Raw genomic sequence first — 21,485 nt, 5'->3', positions numbered from 1 at the left:
TCGGTTTTACTGGTTCCCGCTGTACACCCCCTCAGCATGGATAACGTCACCATCTGACTGCGAACATTCCTCTTTTCGCTGGCGAGCAGCTCAGATAGAGTCAATAAACAGTGGAACAATCGAGAAAACAATAGAAAGGGCTAAAATCCAGGAACAAAAGTCTTGACCAAAATCCAACCAGGGTCGGCGAACTGCAGGAATGTCTGTAGAAGAATCACGAAAGAGAGGTATCCAGGTGAAGCGGAAGTCGCTCTTGCAGTGGATCAGTTCCATCGTGAAGATGCAGGAGGCAACGCTGGAGTCGCTAAAGGGAGGGAGAAACACAGGTTAAAATTGATGCGGTGGGATAATACTCGCCTCTGTGTCTTTAATAAAATTAAGACTTTGCGTCATAAACTGTTAGGAAAATCTACATTTTATGGCAAGACCGGAGGCTCCTAATATGCTTGTTTAAAGCATATTAACCACCAAAGAAGCAACTGTAACAACAGGTTTGCAGTAGAACATACAAAAAACATTGTCATTAGACCAATCTGCTGACCTCAGAATGTCCCCGAGACGAGAGACGCCCAAAAAGCTTTGGATGCCATGGCTCCCCTGGTGGAATGAGCTCCAAAAATGAAGATGGCAATGCCCGCAAGGGACATGAGCCAGCGAACCCAACGGGCCAGAGTAGCAGAGGAAACGGGACGATGGGGTTTACGGAAAGAGCTGAGAAGTTGGGAGTGAGAGGACGTTCTGAGGTCAGAAGTTCTTTGTTCATACACCTTGAGACATTGACCTACACGTAATTTAGGATGACAAGGGAAGTAAGGATAAAAAACAGAATTTAAATTTGTCTTTATCCTCCTATTAATGTGAAACATAACACCTGTAGGAGAGAAACTGTATGGAGGAAATATCCAAAGCCTTAACAGCTGAAACACGGTTTATCGAGACAAGGCAGATTAACATGGTAAGCTTAGCTGACAACATTTTTAGAGAAAGAGCAGAATTATCTTGCCAATCAGAAAACAACCTCAGAACTACATTAACATCCCATAAATTTGAATACTTAGCCAACGGAGGTTTGGAAAACCGAACTCCTCTCAGAAGACGGCAGATCAAAGGATGAACGCCCACCGGCTTGCCGTCGATTGGGGAATGGTTAAGAGAAATGGCAGATCTGTACAAGTTGACTGTCCTGTATGACTTACCTGCACTGGCTTCAGAAGCCAAGAAATTGACCACAAAATTCAGAGGGGCTGAAAAGGGATCGATACGTCTTTTCATACACCAGCTTGCCCATAAAGACCAAGCGGATTTGTAAGCTTTTGAGGACCCAGGGGCCCAGGCTTTGCTGATAAAGAGAGAAGCCTCTTGCGAAAGGAGGAGGTCAGGAGGGACAGGCTGGAAACTTTCCAAGCAGACAGGACCAGGGAATTGTCCAGAATAAGATTGTGTGGAAGGCCTAAGGGGTTCAGCAGTAAGTCCTCGCGTGCCGGGAGAAGCACCGGGAAATCCACCACCATCTCCAGAAGGGACGGGAACCAAATCTGAGATTGCCAAAAAGGAACCACTATGACCAAGGAGGTCGACTGATGACGTACCTGGGAAAGTACGCTGCTTATCATGAGAAAAGGAGGAAATGCATAGTTGAGGTGAAGGGACCAATCCTGAAGGAAAGCATCCGTTGCAAGGGCTGAAGGATCCGGTCGACAGCTGAAGAAACAAGGCAACTGAGTGTTGAGGCGGGAAGCAAAGAGATCGATATAAAAGGGACCCCATTTTAGAGATAGGGATTGGAAGACGGATGGAAGAAGCTTCCAGTCGCTGGAATCTCGAAGATAGCGAGAATGCCAATCTGACACAGAGTTGAGATCACCTGGAAGATACTCCACTGTCAGGGATAGTTTGTTTGACAGACAATACTCCCAATGGCTCTTTGCCAACTCTGCAAGGGGCTTGGATTTGGTGCCACCGAGATGGTTGATGTAGCGAACCGCAGAAACATTGTCCGTAAGAAGAAGAATAGAACATCGAACTCTGTTCTTTGAGAGGCTTTGGATCACAAAGGAGCCTGCAAGCATCTCTAAACAATTGATGTGCAATTTCGACTCCTCGCGAGACCATGTACCGCCAGTCGATATTGGTCCACAACGGGCGCCCCAACCCAACAGGCTTGCATCTGATTCTAACACAAGATCTGGGGCAGAAGCGAAGTTAGTTCGCCCGTCCCAAGCATCTAAATGGTCGATCCACCATTGAAGTTCATCGCAAGACTCCTGATCCAAGGCGATAAGGTCGCCGTAGGCCAACCCTTGACGTAAATGTCTGATTTTTAGACGCTGAAGAGCCCGATAGTGGAGGAGACCTGGAAAGATGGCTTGAATGGAAGCGGAGAGAAGACCGACTATTCTTGCGAGAGATCTGAGGGATATGAGGGAGGTCCGAAGGACGTGAGAAATCTCTGACCTGATGGTCGAGACCTTTGATTGAGGGAGCAGGAGGGAAGCCGTGGGGGAATCCACAAGGAAGCCCAAAAACTCGATGCTGTGGGAAGGAAGAAGCATTGACTCTTCCTAATTGAGAAGGAAACCCAGATCCAGGAGCAGGGATTGAGTGGTGCTGAGATCGGACAGAAGGAGCTGTTTGTCCATGTTCATGATCAAAATGTCGTCTAAGTACATGATAAGTCCGATCCCGAGGGATCGCAGGAAAGCCACCACTGGTTTCATGATTTTTGTAAAGCACAAAGGTGCTGAAGACAGACCGAAAGGTAGAGAGGTGAAATGATAAGTTACGCCCAACCACTGGAATTGAAGAAACTTGGAATTAGAAGGATGAATTGGAACGGTGAGGTATGCGTCCTGTAAGTCCAATCTTATCATCCAATCGTTTGGACGAAGGGTATCCCTTAAATGAATAATAGTCTCCATTTTGAAGTGGCGATACACCACGAACTGGTTGAACCATTTTAGATTTATCACAGGACGCAACTTTTTTTTCTTTTTCTGAACTAGGAAAATTGAACTGAGAAACCCTGAGGGATCGATGGGAACAGCTTGGATGGCCTGCTTTTGGAGAAGGCATTGAACCTCCACAGAGATTAGCTGAGACATTTCGTTTGAGAAAACCAGAGGAAGAGGGAACACAGTTTGGGAAGGCGGCACATAAAGCTCTATAAGATAACCTTGAACTGTATTTAGGACCCAAGGATCTGCACTGATAGTTCGCCACTTTGGAAGAAAAAGTTTTAGACGCCCTCCTACCGGGGGAGGAGGTGTAAGACGTACCTTGTTGGTTGTTGTTGTTGCGGTAATTCTTTTGACCCCGACCTCTGAATCCACGGCCTCTTTGCAGGTAGAATTAAGGTTTGTAGTCTTGGGAACCAGAATTGAAGGAACCACTGGAGCCTTGATTGTGATAGGGACGGCCGGAAGAGCAACCCCTGCCTCTGCCGGCCCGTCCAAAAACCAGAGGGGAAAACACTTTTTTGATTGACTGTTGTGCCTTATCCAAGAAGGCGAAGGTAGACACAAACCATCTCCAAAGAGGAGTCCATTAGCTTTAACACCTGGGTCCTGTGGGGCCAAATTAGCCAACTTGGGATCGGGTTTGATAAGAAGCCCTTTGCGGCGTTCATGAGTGATAGCGGCATTGGCGTTCCGTAGAAGACAAAAAGATTGTTGGACCCACATAGAGATGTCTTCCGCAGACAAATCAGTGCCCTCCAGACGGGCAGATTCTGCCAAGTCAAAAATACGCGCCATAGGACCCACAATGTCAAGTAATTTATCCTGACAGTTGGACCAAGCCTTGTCCACCCCTTTACTTGGTTCTTTGCCGAACTTAGAGAAAAAAGTGAGTAAGGGCTGATCGATGGAAGGGACAATGGTAACCTTCTCAGCTAACGAGGGTTTAGGACACTTAGACTTCAACCTCCACCTAACAGAAGCATCCAAGGGAAGACGAAGTCTGGCTGAGATATAATCCCCAACATGAGGGGCAGGAAACCATTTGGTGGAATTAGGATGGCGAATGGTGGAAGGGTCAAACATAGGCACACCTTCCGAATCCATGACAGGCTCAAAAGTAAAGGAATCCGACTTGGATTTTTTGGAAGGAGGGGAGGGGAGGTCAGACACATCAAAAAGATCAAATAAGTCATCTGCGTCATCCATGTCATCATCTGTGTCCATAATGGTGGAAATAACCAACTTTTTGGGAACCTCTGAATGATTTGTTTTATTTTTGCGTTTGCCCTCTGAACCTGTCAACCCCTCCTTGGAAGGAGGCCTAGGCACCTGGTCCTCAATCAAGTGTGAGGAAGCCTTGCTATTCAAACGTGATGCAGTATTGGAAGCATGTAAGGAAGCAGAGGAAACCACCTTTCTTTTTCTGCTATCCCCCGCAGACTGGGCCAGTGCTTTGGACAACAGACTCATCATAGAGTTTTCCATGCCTTTAGACAAGTGCTTCATGGACATCTCTACTACATTCTCCACAGAATTATTTATAAATTAGTTTAAATCATTTCTGAAGGCCTCGCCTTCCTCATGGTGCCGGTCTGAACCGGGAGAGCTATCAATTTCCATTGCCTGGTATGAAAAGGGGGAAAAAATTAGGCAAGAAGGGGTTAACTAGAATGAAGGAGGGAGGAACACAGCAAGGACACTCCCTTTAGGGGCGTGCAACAAACCACCGAACTCACAGGAGCTCCGGAAAGGGGCCGTGAGAGAAGGGGCCGTGCACACTGCAGGAAAAAACAGGAGGAAAACAAACAGAACTCTCCCTGCAGGGCGAGCGAAGAGGTCCTCAAGCCGACAGAAGCTCCGGTAAGCGGGCAAGAAGGCAGGGGATGTGCGCGCTTCGTGAGGGGAAACTACGGGACCAGAGAAACTGCACAACGGTTGAAACCAACCGAATTCAGCACTCACAGGAGGGGGGGAAGCGGAAACAAAGCGGAAGCAGCAAGAAACGCTGAAAAGGAAGAGATAAGCTGCTAATGCTAATATTTAAGTAAATTCTCAATAATATACAGCATCAGCCAACACCAATAAGCTGAAAAGCATATAACGAGAAGAGCAACAAAGATAAGTCACTTATCTCACTGCGAGCAGCAAGAAAAGAGGAATGTTCGCAGTCAGATGGTGACGTTATCCATGCTGGTATTCTATGATTGGGTACAAAGTTTGTTCTGTTTGCGTTCCCATTGGCCAGTTGTTTCCGCTGGGCCCTCTGGGCACTGTAGGTTTTCACTTATCTTGGCTGCTATGGGAAATAAAGCAAGATAAGATAAGCATAATAGGAGCCTCCGGTCTTGCCTTAAAATGTACGCGTTTGGCGGAGTTATTCTCAAAGATAATCTATCTCTATGAATTGGAAGTCGGGCGTTGCCCTGCTGCGGGCACAAGTTACAGCGTTACTACAACTGCCAGAGCCAGTCCTCGTGGTAATGAGTAAGATGAACCGAGTAACAGCGAGCAAAGGAAGTGTTGTGCAGTTTTTGAGCAGTTACCAGCAACCATAAGGTGTGCCATGAAACAAGATTGCAATATGTTATGAAATTGGTCGTGGTAGTATTATTTGTAAGACACATGTGCTGGAAAGAAAGCATTCACCGCTTACAGATTCATAATGATTCAAAAAAGGAATTTAATTCCATCAAGTGTGTAGGCATTAAATGCAATATAACATCAAAGCATTAATGATTGGCATTAAAGTTGCTCCACATAAAGGTAGTGCATTCAGTATTTACAGTGCTCTTGTCGTGAAGGAGAGGAAGGGTAGGGTCAATGGCAGTGAATCGGTGAGTGAGGGACAGGGTAAAGGTATAGTGACATATATACATTTGTAGTTGCAAGGAACTGAACCTTTCCAGCCTAGTATAGGCCAGTTGTTCCCATGTTTACACATAGCTCAAAAATACAATTTGTTACAATTATTCTGTTCTTTGAGCTTGTAGATGGTAGATTATCTACGTTTCGACCCCTATTCTAAGATGGTGATTTGCTCCTCATGGTGGGGTCTTAGTCAGGATCAGGCTAGAAAGAGCACCTACTGGTGTGGGGAAGGACGGTCAACGTTCGTTCCCTCGTGAGCTTTGGTGTAGCTCCAATGTTTAGGACAGAGATGGCTAGCATCTACAAATGTATATATGTCACTATACCTTTACCCTGTCCCTCACTCACCGATTCACTACCATTGACCCTACCCTTCCTCTCCTTCACGACAAGAGCACTGTAAATACTGAATGCACTGCCTTTATGTGGAGCAACTTTAATGCCAATCATTAATGCTTTGATGTTATATTGCATTTAATGCCTACACACTTGATGGAATTAAATTCCTTTTTTGAATCATTGTGAATCTGTAAGCGGTGAATGCTTTCTTTCCAGCATATGTGTCTTACAAATAATACTACCACGACCAACTTCATAACATATTGTATTACTGAGCCAGGGTCGGGTAGGTTTTTTTTGGGCTAACCCCTTTAAAACTCAACATGAAACAAAATTGGGCTACAGCTGACCAAACTGCAAAGAACAATAGATGGTTCGGCGGAACAGTCTGAGGCACTAGTGACGACGTCTCACCACTCTGCAGGGACAGAAGCCGCTAGACAGGAACACACGTTGCTAAACAAATAAACAAATAAAACAGCCATGTCTACACCACTCGCATACATTGCGCTCTGACAATATGTTTCTAAGAAATGTTCGCCAGACTATGTACCTCAAAGTAAGATATTTAAAAAATTCAGGCAGTGCGCTCTGAATAAAAGTAGTCATTGGTTTACCTTCTCCTTTCTTTTGTTTTATATCATTAACCGGAAGCGTAAGATCATTTTTTGGAACTGAAAACAATATTTGGTTGCAGGGAAAGAAAACTTTCCTGCCACGAATTGTCTTCTTAGCAGCAATTATATTTAACAATAAATAATGTACTAACAAACTAAATGTTAGAATCCGGGGTCTCTGGTTGGCGCAGGTATGCACTTGCAACAAGCAGGGACCCTTTCCTCTAAGTCAGGGCGTAGGATTACCTCTTTAAAAATAACCCCTGCTCACCCTCTAGGTAACGTGGCGCGAGCAGTCAGGCTAGATTTCCAGAGGGCATTAGGTTAAGCGTTCAAGATAACTCACACAATAATCACCACCCCACCACAGAAAGACACAAGGCTGTATTTATACCAAAATAAAGTTCTTTATATAAAAGATTTCTTCAAGTAGGATGTCAAAATACAGTTCTTTCACTTCAATAAGGTTCCAGTTACTTGTATTGCTTTCAGGCAGTCCACAGATCTTAAAAATGGCAAAGTTCTACTTAAAATAGCTTCTTTAAGGTGTCTGTGCGCTTCGTAGCGCCTTGCGTACGCTACGTACGAGGTTTTGGACGTCACTTGCCGTTTCTCACGCTTCTCACGTGAGCACGCGTACTCGGGACGTGAACCGTACGGACTGTACCTTCGTTGGTACGCGTCGTACACGTCCGGTACGCCTCTGGCCAAAGCTCACGCTTCCCGCGTGAGCGCCGTCAATGTGTTTAAAGCAGGACGAGCCGTACCTCCGTTGGGATGATGCGAACAGCTGATTTAGAACCGTACACCAGTTCACAACACACGCGTTCGTCGCGTATCGGGTCTACAGCGCTAGTACGGCCCGAACAAAGCAGCGGACGGGTCGTACTTCAGCGCGTTCACACACAGTACCTAAGTTCTTGGGTCGGATGATCGTAGCAGCTTCAGGGGTCCTTGCAGGAGCGTCCCACGTCGCGGTGTCGTCCCTCTTCGGCAGTGGGCGGCGGTGCTTCGTGTGGGGCTCAGGACGATCTCGGCCACACGGTCATGGGCAGAAGCAGGAGGACAGCTCGGGGGCAATCTCTTCAGCGCGTCGCGCTGTCAGCTTCACGGCGAGGGCACAAAAGGCGTCGCATGTCCTCACAGGAGCTTCCACGGCCAAGGGGGTCGCAGAGGCTCGGCGCTTGGAGCCTGCACAGTCTCTCCTTTGCGGTGCAAGCAACGGCTCGGGGGGGGGGGCAGGTGCTTGCGGTGCTTTGACCAGGGAAACAGGTCTTTGCGGTGCTCTCAGTAGCCCCGGTGGCAGATGTCGCGGTGCTTAGATGAGGGGCACAAGGTCCTCAGGGGTCAGCTTCACAGGATCGCTTCCAGCAGTTCTCCTCTTCTGGGGGAAAGGTTGCGCCCACTGTTCCTGGGGCGCAGTTCAGGGGGCAAGTTCACAAGCAAGCCCTTGGACATTGTTTGAAAGCACAAGTTGATGCAAAGTCTTTTCCTTTAGTCTTTTCCTCTCCTTCCAGCAGACAGGCACCCACTGCAGGCCAGTCTCTCAGGCAGAGATACAGTATTCCTCCTTCAGCTTCTCCAGGTCCTTCTCCTTCAGGCAGAGTTTCTTCTTAGCGCAAACAGGATCTGATTTCTTAGGAGCAGGGCTCCTTCTTTTATACACCAATTCTTTTGTTCTTTGTCGCCAGGGGGCCTGGGCCTGGCTCAGTCCAGTTTTGGAGCACTTTGTTGTGGTGACTCTGCTCTTTCCCTTCAGCAGCAGGGCAGAGACAATAGCCGCTCCACAGGGGGCGGAGCCGGCTTTGTGGTGGCAGAGCATAGGTCTATTCAGAGTCAAAGGTGTTCTCCTCCCACCCATCCTGGTGTAATCTCTCTACCCACCACCTGGCAGCCAGCCTGTCTCCTGGAATTCCCCAGCCCTGCTCTTCCCTGTTACTAGCCAGAACACACACACACAGCAGAGGCGGACTGAAATGGCCAGGTCAGTAAATACTAACTTGCTAAAAGTAGTATTTACAAACACAGGATATTAAAATAAACTTTACTAAAAGAAGTATTTTATTATTCTGAGTTCAGGCATACTAAACTTGACTTTCTACCATGCTCTCTGAGTCCACTGGGATTACAGCGTGTAGTAATTCCAGCAGCCCATTCTGGCCTATGGAGAGCAGGTAGCCTTCAATAGTGAAAAACGAAAATGGCTGTAATTCACTATTAGGACAGGCCACACACATCAGGGCATGTCCTACCTTATACCTACAATGCACCCTGCCCTTGGGCCTACCTGAGGGGTGACTAATATGTAGTTAAGTGAAGGTTTGGGGACTGGCAAGTAGGTGCACTTGCGCAATCAGCGCGACAGTACCAGACCGCGCACAGGCTCTGCAGTGGCAGATCCTAGACACATTTTACTAGGCCGCTTCTGTGGGTGGCACAAGCAGTGCTGCAATCCCACCAGCAGCATTTGTATTTACAAGCCCTGGCACTCCTGGTGCACTTTACTAGGGGCTGATAGTAAACCAAATAAGCCAAATATGGACACCAATCAATGTATACACTTTTCAAAAGGGAGCACTTGCACTGTGGCACTGATTAGCAGTGGCACAGTGCCCTGAGCAGCTAACACCAACAAAACACAATGAGGCACATCAGCAAAAAGTGGAAGGGAAACTCACACCAAGGTGCCAGGTCTAACACGTGTCCCCTCCAGCTGAAATGTGGGGGGAACTACCCTACCCCAGGGAGTTCCTCTTCACTAAGGCGGAAAAACCTGGACAGACCGTCAGCATTGGCGTGATCTGTGCCAGGGCGATGCTCCACCGTAAAGTCCATACCCTGTAGGGAAATGGACCACCTCAACAGTTTTGGGTTTTCACCCCTCATTTGCATCAACCATCTGAGGGGCCTGTGGTCGGTCTGAACCCGGAAGTGAGTCCCAAACAAGTAGGGCCTCAGCTTCTTCAGCGCCCAGACCACAGCAAATGCTTCTCGCTCTATCGAACTCCACCTTTGTTCCCGTGGAAGTAACCTCCTACTTATGAAGGCTACAGGTTGGTCCCAGCCCTCCTCAGTCATCTGTGAGAGAACAGCCCCTACACCATGCTCTGATGCGTCTGTCTGCACTAGGAATTCTTTGGAGAAGTCAGGAGCCAAGAGCACGGGCGCCGTGCACATGGCAGTTTTCAGGGTGTCAAAGGCCTTCTGACAGGTGTCAGTCCATATCACTTTTCTGGGCTGCTTCTTCGAAGTCAGCTCTGTCAAGGGGGCAACGATGCTGCCATACCCCTTGACAAACCTCCTGTAGTACCCGGTGAGTCCTAAGAAGGCCCTCACCTCCGTCTGGGTCTTTGGGGGCTCCCAAGCCAGGATGGTTTCGATCTTGGGTTGTAGGGGCGCCACCTGGCCGCTCCCTACTTGGTGTCCCAAGTACACCACGGAACCCTGCCCGATCTGACACTTGCTTGCCTTGATCGTGAGACCTGCCTTGCGCAGTGCCATCAACACTTCCCAGAGATGTTGCAGGTGTTCTTTCCATGTGCCACTGAACACTGCGATGTCATCCAGGTATGCAGCGCTGAACTCGGTCAGCCCAGCCAACACCTGGTTGACCAACCTCTGGAAGGTGGCAGGGGCATTCTTCATCCCAAATGGCATAACCCGGAACTGGTAGTGCCCATCTGGTGTGGAGAATGCGGACCTCTCTTTGGCCCCATCAGTCAAGGCGATCTGCCAGTACCCAGACGGTAAATCAAACGTGCTGAGGTACCGGGCAGCCCCCAACCGATCGATGAGCTCATCAGTTCTGGGGATGGGGTGCGCGTCAGTCTTCGTGACTGAATTGAGTCCTCTGTAGTCCACACAGAACCGGAGTTCGGGTGTGGCACCCGGCGCCGCAGCCTTTGGGACCAAGACCACTGGGCTGGGCCAAGGACTGCTGGAGGACTCAACCACCCCAAGAGCATGCATCTTTGAGACCTCCTCTTTGATGCAGGCTCTGACCCTGTCAGTTACCCTGTAAGCCTTGTAAGGTAAGCTGTCTCCTGTATCCACATCATGGACGCACCAATCTGTGATACCAGGCACCAGGGAGAACAGGTCAGGAAACTGCCCCAGCAGCTGGCGGCAGTTATCCTGTTGCTCAGGGGTCAGGGTGGGTGAGAGGTTAACTCCATCCACTGACCCGTCTTGCTCCGAGGCTACCAAGAGGTCAGGAAGAGGCTCAGACTCCTCCTCCGTCCCATCATCGGTGGCCAAGAGCATGCCCACTTCGGACCTCTCCAAGTGGGGCTTCAATCGATTGACATGGAGGACCCTCAAGGAGTTCCTCGGAGACTGCAAGTCCACCAAGTAGGTGACAGAACTCTTGCGCTCCACAATTTCAAAGGGTCCTGTCCACTTGTCCTGGAGTGCACAAGGCTCCACAGGGGCCAGGACCCATACCTTCTGACCAGGTTGAAGCTCAACCAGAGTGACGTTCTGGTCGTACCACCGCTTCATTTCCTCCTGGCTGGCTTCCAGGTTTGCCTCAGCAAGTTGCCTGAAACGCCGAGTCTGGTTCCGAAAGGCCAGCATGTAACTATATACATTCTGGGGAGGTTTCCTGGGAGATTGCTCCCAGCCTTCCTTGACCAGACTAAGAGGTCCTTGTACTGGGTGGCCATACAGAAGCTCAAAGGGACTGAACCCCAGAGACTTCTGTGGCACCTCACAGTACGCAAAGAGAAGGCATGGTAAGAGGACGTCCCACTTACGCCTCATGGGTTCCTCAAGACCCATAATCATGCCCTTTAGGGTTCGATTGAATCTCTCAACCAACCAGTTTCCTTGGGGATGGTAAGGGGTGGTGAACTTGTATGTCACACCACACTCTTGCCAAAGGGATTTCATATATTTCGATATGAAATTGGTCCCCCTGTCCGACACCACCTCTAGAGGGAATCCTACTCATGAGAAAATTCCCATCAGTGCCCGTCCCACCACGGGGGCCGTCACTGTCCTCAGAGGGATGGCTTCAGGGTACCGGGTGGCATGGTCCACCAAGACCAGGATAAACCTGTTGCCCATGGCTGTCTTGGGGTCCAGTGGCCCCACAATGTCAATCCCCACTCGCTGGAATGGGGTACTGACCACAGGGAAAGGTTGGAGTGGAGCCTTCAGCTTCCTTCCACTCTTACCACTTGCCTGGCAAGTCTGGCATGTCCTGCAGTGAGTGTCAGAACTCCTGCGCATTTGGGGCCAATAAAAGTGGGTGACAAGCCTTTCAAAGGTCTTGTCCTGCCCCAAATGCCCTGCTAACGGAACGTCGTGAGCCAGCCCCAGTAGGAAGACTCTGAACTTCTGGGGTACCACCAGCGCATGGGCTGACCCAGGTTCAGCAACCTTAGGCTCTGAGTACAGGAGGTCGTTCTCCCAGTAGATCAAGTGAGTACCGGACTGATCACCATTGGCCTGGGCTGCAGCCTGCTGCCGCATACCCACTAGAGAGGGGCACTCCTTCTGCTCCCTGCAGAATTCCTCCCTGGTGGGGCCTCCTTCTTGCTGCCAGTGGGTCAGCTCAGGCAGGTCCCCCAGTTCGGCTATCTGTTCCCCGGTAGGCTCCAGGGCATCCCCCTCAAGGTCTGCTTCCTCCTGGGCCGTGGGAACTTCAGAAGCCGGTTTCCCGTGCCTCCCGCGCCCTCTCTCTAAGGCCGGTTCCTGGGCCTCTCCCTCAGGCTCCAGGGTCCCTTCAACACCCCTACTGGCTGCCATCGACCGGGTGGGCATGCACGCCCAATCAGGTAAACCCACCATCCGCAGTTGAGCTGTCTTCTCCACCTTTTCCCAAGGGGAGCTCTCCAAATCATTCCCTAGGAGACAGTCTACAGGCATGGCAGTTCTCACAGCGACTTGCAGAGTACCAGAGACCCCCCCCCCCCACTCAAAGGGAACTTGAGCCATTGGACAATGACTCTCTTTGTTGTCAGCATTGACAACCCAACAATAGGCATGGGGTACGACCTGCTCTTGAGATACCAGGTGCTGCCGCACTGCAGTCACGCTGGCTCCTGTGTCTCTAAGAGCCTCTACCTTCTTCCCATTGACGGTCACCACTTGCCCATATTTCTTAGTGTTAGAGGGCAAGTCGGCGTTTGGGACCATCTCACTGTCTCCTAGTGAGACTAAGGTCAGTTTGACGGGGTCCCACCCACCTGGGACTTCTACCTCCTCCCCAAAGGCTACTGTAGCCACTTGCTTCGGTAGAGCACCAGTGGGTGCGGGTTTCATATACTGGCGACACTTGGGATCACTGGCAAAGTGACCTAGTTCACCACATTTATAACATTGAGGGGGCCCCTTGGAAACAGGATTACCTGTCGGGGCCCCTGTCCGCTTCGGGGGTGGGGGAGGCTGAGAACCTTTCTGCTGGTACCCTTGGGGATTACTTTGGGGGCCTTTTTGGAACCCTTTCTGTTTTCCCTTGTCCCCCCCACTCTTCTGCTGGGGACCCTGCCCAGCCTTGGCGGAGTCTCCCACTTGACCCTTGTGGACCCTGGTGCTGACCCAGCGGTCCGCCTCTTCAGCAAGCTTCCTAGGGTTAGTCAGCTTGCTATCTATCAGGTGTTGGCGTAGCACAGGAAAACAATTAAGCGACAAGTGCTCCCATGCAATTAAATCAAAGAGACCTTGGTAATCATCAACTTTGCTACCCTTCACCCAGCCATCCAGTGCTCTGCAGAAAAAGGTCACATACTCCACATACGTACTCCCCGCAATATTGGTACACCCCCTGAACCTCTGTCTATATAATTCAGGAGTGAGCCCATATCTATTCATTAAAGCTTCCTTCATGTGGGGGTAAGAATTATACATGTCAGAGGGCAAATCTAAAAGTGTGTCCCGCCCCTCACTGAGGAACCATCCCCACAACCCCGCTCCCCAATCTCTCTCAGGGACCCGGTGGGATGACATGGCTACCTCATAGGCCTTAAACCACTGCCCTATGTCATCATTCTTAAAGTATTCCTTAACTACATCTTTTGGCATGTACACCCTTGACTCTACCTGCACCGGCATTGCGCTGCCACCAGAGGGAGTGTTTTCCAAACTTTTCTCTTTTATCGCCAGTTCCCTCATTCTGGCGTCGTGCTCCATTTGGATCTTTCTTTCTTCAAGAGCCATTTTCTTGCTCTCTAACTCCAATTGTCCTTTTAGCTTCAGCTCTGCCAATTTCATTTCATGATCCCTTGTGGCCTGTCTGTCTGCCAGCTCCTCTGGTGACAGACCTCTGCCAGCACTGTGGATGCTCTCCGCTGGCTCCACTAGGTCACCCTCCTCAGGTACAACATCCTCAGCTGCACCCCTTGATTCCATCCAGGCTCTCAGCGCCGTGAGGAAGTGTGTTTTTTTTCAGCATCCTTTGTGTGGAACCTTGAACTTCTTGCAGAAGTGCTGGAGTTGGGGTTTTGTGTAGCTTCCCAGCTTGGACTCATCCCATTCCAGCTCCATTCCAGAGGCTTCAGATGCTGTATTTTCTGTGCTGTTTGAGCCCGGCATGGTTTCAAATGCAAGGTATCTTCTTTACTTGGCAAGTGAAATTAAAAATGAAAAGTTCTGTGGCTCAAGCTACTGGACTGTCTTTACCGTGCAATGGTTAGTAATCACTGCGCAGACACCAAGAACGCAAATCCGTAAATCCCACCGCTGCCACCAATGTTAGAATCCGGGGTCTCTGGTTGGCACAGGTATGCACTTGCGACAAGCAGGGACCATTTCCTCTAAGTCAGGGCGTAGGATTACCTCTTTAAAAATAACCCCTGCTCACCCTCTAGGTAACGTGGCGCGAGCAGTCAGGCTAGATTTCCAGAGGGCATTAGGTTAAGCGTTCAAGATATCTCACACAATAATCACCACCCCACAACAGAAAGACACAAGGCTGTATTTATACCATAATAAAGTTCTTTATATAAAAAATTTCTTCAAGCAGGATGTCAAAATACAATTCTTTCACTTCAATAAGGTTCCAGTTACTTGTATTGCTTTCAGGCAGTCCACAGATCTTAAAAATGGCAAAGTTCTACTTAAAATAGCTTCTTTAAGGTGTCTGTGCGCTTCGTAGCGCCTTGCGTACGCTTCGTACGAGGTTTTGGACGTCACTTGCCGTTTCTCACGCTTCTCGCGTGAGCACGCGTACTCGGGACGTGAACCGTACGGACCGTACCTTCATTGGTACGCGTCGTACACGTCCGGTACGCCTCTGGCCAAAGCTCACGCTTCCCGCGTGAGCGCCATCAATGTGTTTAAAGCAGGACGAGCCGTACCTCCGTTGGGACGATGCGAAGAGCTGATTTTGAACCGTACACCAGTTCACAACACACGCGTTCGTCGCGTATCGGGTCTACAGCGCTAGTACGGCCCGAACAAAGCAGCGGACGGGTCGTACTTCAGCGCGTTCACACACAGTACCTCAGTTCTTGGGTCGGATGATCGTAGCAGCTTCAGGGGTCCTTGCAGGAGCGTCCCACGTCGCGGTGTCGTCCCTCTTCGGCAGTGGGCGGCGGTGCTTCGTGGGGGGCTCAGGATGGTCTCGGCCACACGGTCATGGGCAGAAGCAGGAGGGCAGCTCGGGGGCAATCTCTTCAGCGCGTCGCGCTGTCACCTTCACGGCGAGGGCACAAAAGGCATCGCAGGTCCTCACAGGAGCTTCCACGGCCAGGGGGGTCGCAGAGGCTCGGCGCTTGGAGCCTACACAGTCTCTCCTTTGCGGTGTGAGCTACGGCTCGGGGGGGGCCAGGTGCTTGCGGTGCTTTGACCAGGGAAACAGGTCTTTGCGGTGCTCGCAGTAGCCCCGGTGGCAGATGTCGCTGTGCTTAGATGAGGGGCACAAGGTCCTCAGGGGTCAGCTTCACAGGATCGCTTCCAGCAGTTCTCCTCTTCTGGGGGAAAGGTAGCGCCCACTGTTCCTGGGGCGCAGTTCAGGGGGCAAGTTCACAAGCAAACCCTTGGAGATTGTTTGAAAGCACAAGTTGATGCAAAGTCTTTTCCTCTCCTTCCAGCAGACAGGCAACCACTGCAGGCCAGTCTCTCAAGCAGAGAGACAGTATTCCTCCTTCAGCTTCTCCAGGTCCTTCTCCTTCAGGCAGAGTTTCTTCTTGGCGCAAACAGGATCTGATTTCTTAGGAGCAGGGCTCCTTCTTTTATACACCAATTCTTTTGTTCTTTGTCGCCAGGGGGCCTGGGCCTGGCTCAGTCCAGTTTTGGAGCACTTTGTTGTGGTGACTCTGCTCTTTCCCTTCAGCAGCAGGGCAGAGACATCAGCCGCTCCACAGGGGGCGGAGCCGGCTTTGTGGTGGCAGAGCACAGGTCTATTCAGAGTCAAAGGTGTACTCCTCCCACCCATCCTGGTGTAATCTCTCTACCCACCACCTGGCAGCCAGCCTGTCTCCTGGAATTCCCCAGCCCTGCTCTTGCCTGTTACTAGGCAGAACACACACACACAGCAGAGGCGGACTGAAATGGCCAGGTCAGTAAATACTAACTTTCTAAAAGTAGTATTTACAAACACAGGATATTAAAATAAACTTTACTAAAAGAAGTATTTTATTATTCTGAGTTCAGGCATACTAAACTTGACTTTCTACCATGCTCTCTGAGTCCACTGGGATTACAGCGTGTAGTAATTCCAGCAGCCCATTCTGGCCTATGGAGAGCAGGTAGCCTTGAATAGTGAAAAACGAAAATGGCTGTAATTCACTATTACGACAGGCCACACACATCAGGGCTTGTCCTACCTTATACCTACAATGCACCCTGCCCTTGGGCCTACCAGAGGGGTGACTAATATGTAGTTAAGTGAAGGTTTGGGGACTGGCAAGTAGGTGCACTTGCGCAATCAGCGAGACAGTACCAGACTGCGCGCAGGCTCTGCAGTGGCAGATCCTAGACACATTTTACTAGGCTGCTTCTGTGGGTGGCACAAGCAGTGCTGCAATCCCACCAGCAGCATTTGTATTTGCAAGCCCTGGCACTCCTGGTGCACTTTACTAGGGGCTGATAGTAAACCAAATAAGCCAAATATGGACACCAATCAATGTATACACTTTTCAAAAGGGAGCACTTGCACTGTGGCACTGATTAGCAGTGGCACAGTGCCCTGAGCATCTAACACCAACAAAACACAACGAGGCACATCAGCAAAAAGTGGAAGGGAAACTCACGCCAAGGTGCCAGGTCTAACACTAAACATCATAAATCTCAGGCCGAGTGCCCTTGAGTTTTTCTGAAAGACAAGTTATTGCAGAGTGTGTTGCTCCAGGTGCAAAAGAAGTGTGATTTGGTGACTCTACATTTCTTTATCAGAGACAAATTTGTTCACAGCTTATCGTCCATCCTATTTAGGTCAGGGCCCGACTGTTTTTTAAACTTTTTGACGAGGGTTCATTACGCCCCCATAGAAATATCGATCTGCAGAAATATCCTCTCTGCCTTATCGATTATTGATATATCAAGGTATGTCAATGTGGAGTGAAAACAGTGAATCCATACTTATCTTGATAATAAAGTGATAGCTGATTTAGTTAATGCCATATTTTTATCAGTCAATATTTCAATCGCAATACACAACCACATGGTTAGGTTAACTTCATGTACTTTGAGAGTAGACTATACCAATGTATGAATATAGGAACGGGAGGGGAGTTACTCTTGAGTGATTTACAATGGATACAGGGAGCATGTGGAGCCTAGTCACAGGTCCACCAAGTACACACGGTCGTTTCAATTATCACTCGTGGCCGGCATGATGGGCGGGGGGGTGGTGTTGCGCGGGTTCGGCAGGATGGTAATTAAAACATTTTTTAAACGTACCTTATTCCGGGTCACGCGCCGCCACCTCAGCTCCTGCTGCTCACGGCTGGGTCTGCGCCAGAAAGCAGGCTTCCTCCCTCTTCTCCTCTCCAAGCCAATCACAATGCTGCAATGGCTGCGTTGGGATTGGCGCGGACGGCGCCCAGCCGTGCGCCTGAAGGGAGGCCATTTTCTCTATGTAGGCAGCATGCAGCCTACATAGAGAAAAAGGGAGAGTGCGCATGACTGGTTTGGTCGGCACCAGGGGACCAACCAAACGGTCAAGACCCACAACAGTGGGCAAATCACTCCACCCTGCCCTCGAGCAGGATCGCCCGCCCCCAACCAGGCACTTCTGCTTTCTCGCAGTGTGAATAGCAGAAACATAAAATGGTCGTTTTACCATTTTATATTTCTGCTTCTCGCACCACGAGAAAGCAGTGGGGGCAACACCCCCACTCCCCAATGGAGGAGCCGCTGCTGGTTAATAGCATTCTCCCCTCCCCCCCCTTTTCCTTCTGAGACTTGGTCCTCCACCCTTACTAGTCATATTAGCTGTGCTCAGGAAATTGAAGAGCATTCACCTAGTCAAAAGCGGATAAACTCGATTCAGACAGCACCAGATACACTCACTGATCCCAATTCATTGAACAAAACCGTCAATCATAAGGACACACATTTACATGTGATCAACGCTAGACCCATTACTATTGTGTGTTTTATCAAGTCATGTGGCTCCTCACTCACCTCCCACTTTCTTCCTTCTCCCTGCGATCTATACCAATACATGCTTCTCTCAGCTCTTAAAAGGCATATGTCACATACATTTCTTGTTAAAATGTATACCGGGTTATTGTAATCGTGTAGCTGATGCATATGCTTACAATATGTAATCTCTTGCAAAATGTTAAAAAAAGAATTATAATACAAAAAAATAACAAGCATTTGCAATGCAATAGGTCTCGCATTTACGCAAGTTTGAGCTATTGGCATTGTAAATGACAATACCTTTTATTTATGCTTTGGTTTTTAAAATTGCATTGCAAATGCTTGTTTTGTTTTATAGATTTTAGATTAACGCACCTGAAATCAATAATTTGTTGTTGAATATTTCAGGACTGGAGACAGTGGTCGGAGGGGGTCACCCTACACATTAGACTCCAAATAGAACCCTACAGCTAGCCATCTTGTAGTTGATTCACCAACAAACATCCAGTCAGCAGAAACCTGAAGGAAGATTATTAGGCATTAAGATTCCAGACTCTAGATCTCTTTAACCCCACCTTGCCAACAGAATTCAACCATAGTCTTCAAGAATTGCTGGCAAAAACACAACTATTTGGGCTGGCTGTTTTTGAGACGTTGATTCTTCCAAGGTAGCATACAGTGTATAAAGCATAGGTGTGTATGCTTCGAATTCCATTGGATCCTTAACACAAATATCCTCAGCTGATAGTTCCCAGACTCTCTGGCACTCTCCAGTGGTGATAAGGTAGCGTGTGGCTATTTATAAATAAATAAAAAATGCTTCGGCGTGGGCCCTGCTTGAAATGGGTGCCCCACAAATAAGACTATGGTGCCTCCAGATGTAAAAAAATAAACTGGACTTTAATGCTTTTGCTACCGTGTAATGAATTTGTAAACCAATTTAAACTTAAAATAAGAGCATACACTTTGGGCAGGCGTCTCATTAGGCGTTAACCACACGAAGCAGAAACAAGTGGTAGCGTTTGGTTGCATTCTCACTTATGCCGCACTGGTGCATTGCTGTTTCCTCTCATTGTATCACTGCAACCCCCTATGGAGAGAGCAGCGTGAGGCTTCATAGGCGCAGCGTAGATAAGTGCCGGCATATATAGAGAGTTGGTTATCTTTAAGTAGCATGCACACAATGCGTGCGCTCAGACCCCAATTTCAAGCTCCGCGGGCCCTGCCTCCCTGCACTGGGTTGGTTAACGATGGTTGCGGAGACTGGCATCGATACAGTAGACTCACCCCTCCCGAGCGCACAATACACGCGCAATGCCCAGTGTGCGCAACTGCCAAAGGAGGAAGGCCGTGCAGAGCTCTGAGAATCTGATTAAATGAAGCACCTTCAAATAAATGTAACAGATAGTGGGAATGAAAACTCACGGGTATGCGTACACTCACACCACTTAATACACATTCTTGCAACCCGCACACCACATGTACTCCGCACATCAATCACACACAGTGCAAATATCGGCAATATATGAAACGCACCAATCACACATTAATAGCACACTCAGAAGACATACCAGACAATTAGTCATATAATGTACATATTACAAACTTGACGAATACACACTACACCAGCAAACGCACACCAACCAGCACAGATCACGCAAACACATAAACAACTCACACGCAACGCCTACCACGCATACCCACCAGTCACACCTCGCGAAAACACATCATGAACATATAACAGGCTCGACGCACACACCCTACACCCACCAGGCATGTATTGCACACACACACCAACTGCACACATCACGCACGCACATAAACTACGCCACACATACACATCAGTCAAGCAGCAAACACACCATTGTCATTAAGATGCGTGTCTACTGCCTGGTGACGTACACTTCTCTGCTGTTTATGGCACTTGGAGTTGTTAATGCATCCCACACATCTTGACAGCGGTGCAGCTGGGCACCTGCCTTGGGAAAACCCGGGCTGTCACTCATGTAAATGTAATAAAATATAAAATAAAGACAAAAGATAAAAGCATAGTCTATTGTATTTGCCGCGGTGTCGCTCCAGACCTATGCCAAACTTTGAAGAAGGTTTGTTTAATTTGCATATTTAATAGTGTTAACTGGTGCCTTGCTTCCACGGTGTGTTCGAGTACGGAAAATAGAACCCTGGTACCTGCAGGAAGACAAGCGGATGCGCCTTGAAGATGCGAGTCTGTAATTGACACGAAAGCGACTTGAATTATCCACTTTCACACAGTGGACACGGGTGTAAACCCACGGCGTCAGGCAGAGGCATTATTTCGCAATGTGTAAGAGTTGCTTTTAGCCAAAGATGCTCAGGCCAGCAGCCAGACTTTATCACCCCTACCCGACGACAACAATGATCTCCCAATCTAATCTGGTTCCTAGTTTGTCGTTTTAGGAGGGGAAGCTGAGCCTCCTGCACGACGCTTTGGCACCAATGCATCACAAGACACGCATGCGATGTAAACATATTTATTCTATTTTAGTTGGCAACTAAAGAACCCGCAGCCTGAAACTTGGTGAATACACACACAATATCAAAAGAACAAGGTGAGCGTGTAGTTTGATTATATATTGCAGTTTGCTAACGCAGCTTAACTTTCAAGACGAACCACATAGTTCATAGGATGATATAGTTAATCCGCATGCACTGCAGGTTTTGAAATCATTGCTAAGCGGGCAGTGAAACACCCACATCATGTCACGTAGCGGAACAGATCCAGCAGCCACGCAGAAACATGAGATGGAGGAATGACATAGCTCACGCACCAGGAGGAGTGTGCAGGACGGGATGGGGAACCGGGGATTATCGGAGCTCATTTTTTTTTCGTTGCTTCCAAACAAGCCGCCAGGCAGCAGCGGAGACTTTGCACCGCTGTGAAACCGAGCTCTGCCTAGAAGGTCTCTCCGTCTCCATGGACCAACAGATGGTCCAGCACCTCCCAAAGAACTGGGCACCCACCCGATTGTGCCTGGCGCAGGAGCTGCAAAGCCCGGTAACCTATGCAACTGCCATTGCTGCAGACCGGCTTTGAGCCGGACGCGCGAGGCAGATGTCTTTACATGGCAGTGGCCACAATGCAGCATAGCCTGGCACCATGAAGGGAGAGGCGGGGGACTGTGGCTCTAGG

Source organism: Triturus cristatus, chromosome 7, assembly GCF_964204655.1.
Source record: "Triturus cristatus chromosome 7, aTriCri1.1, whole genome shotgun sequence".
In the NCBI taxonomy this organism is placed as follows: Eukaryota; Metazoa; Chordata; class Amphibia; order Caudata; family Salamandridae; genus Triturus; species Triturus cristatus.
This window is presented reverse-complemented; position numbering follows the sequence as displayed.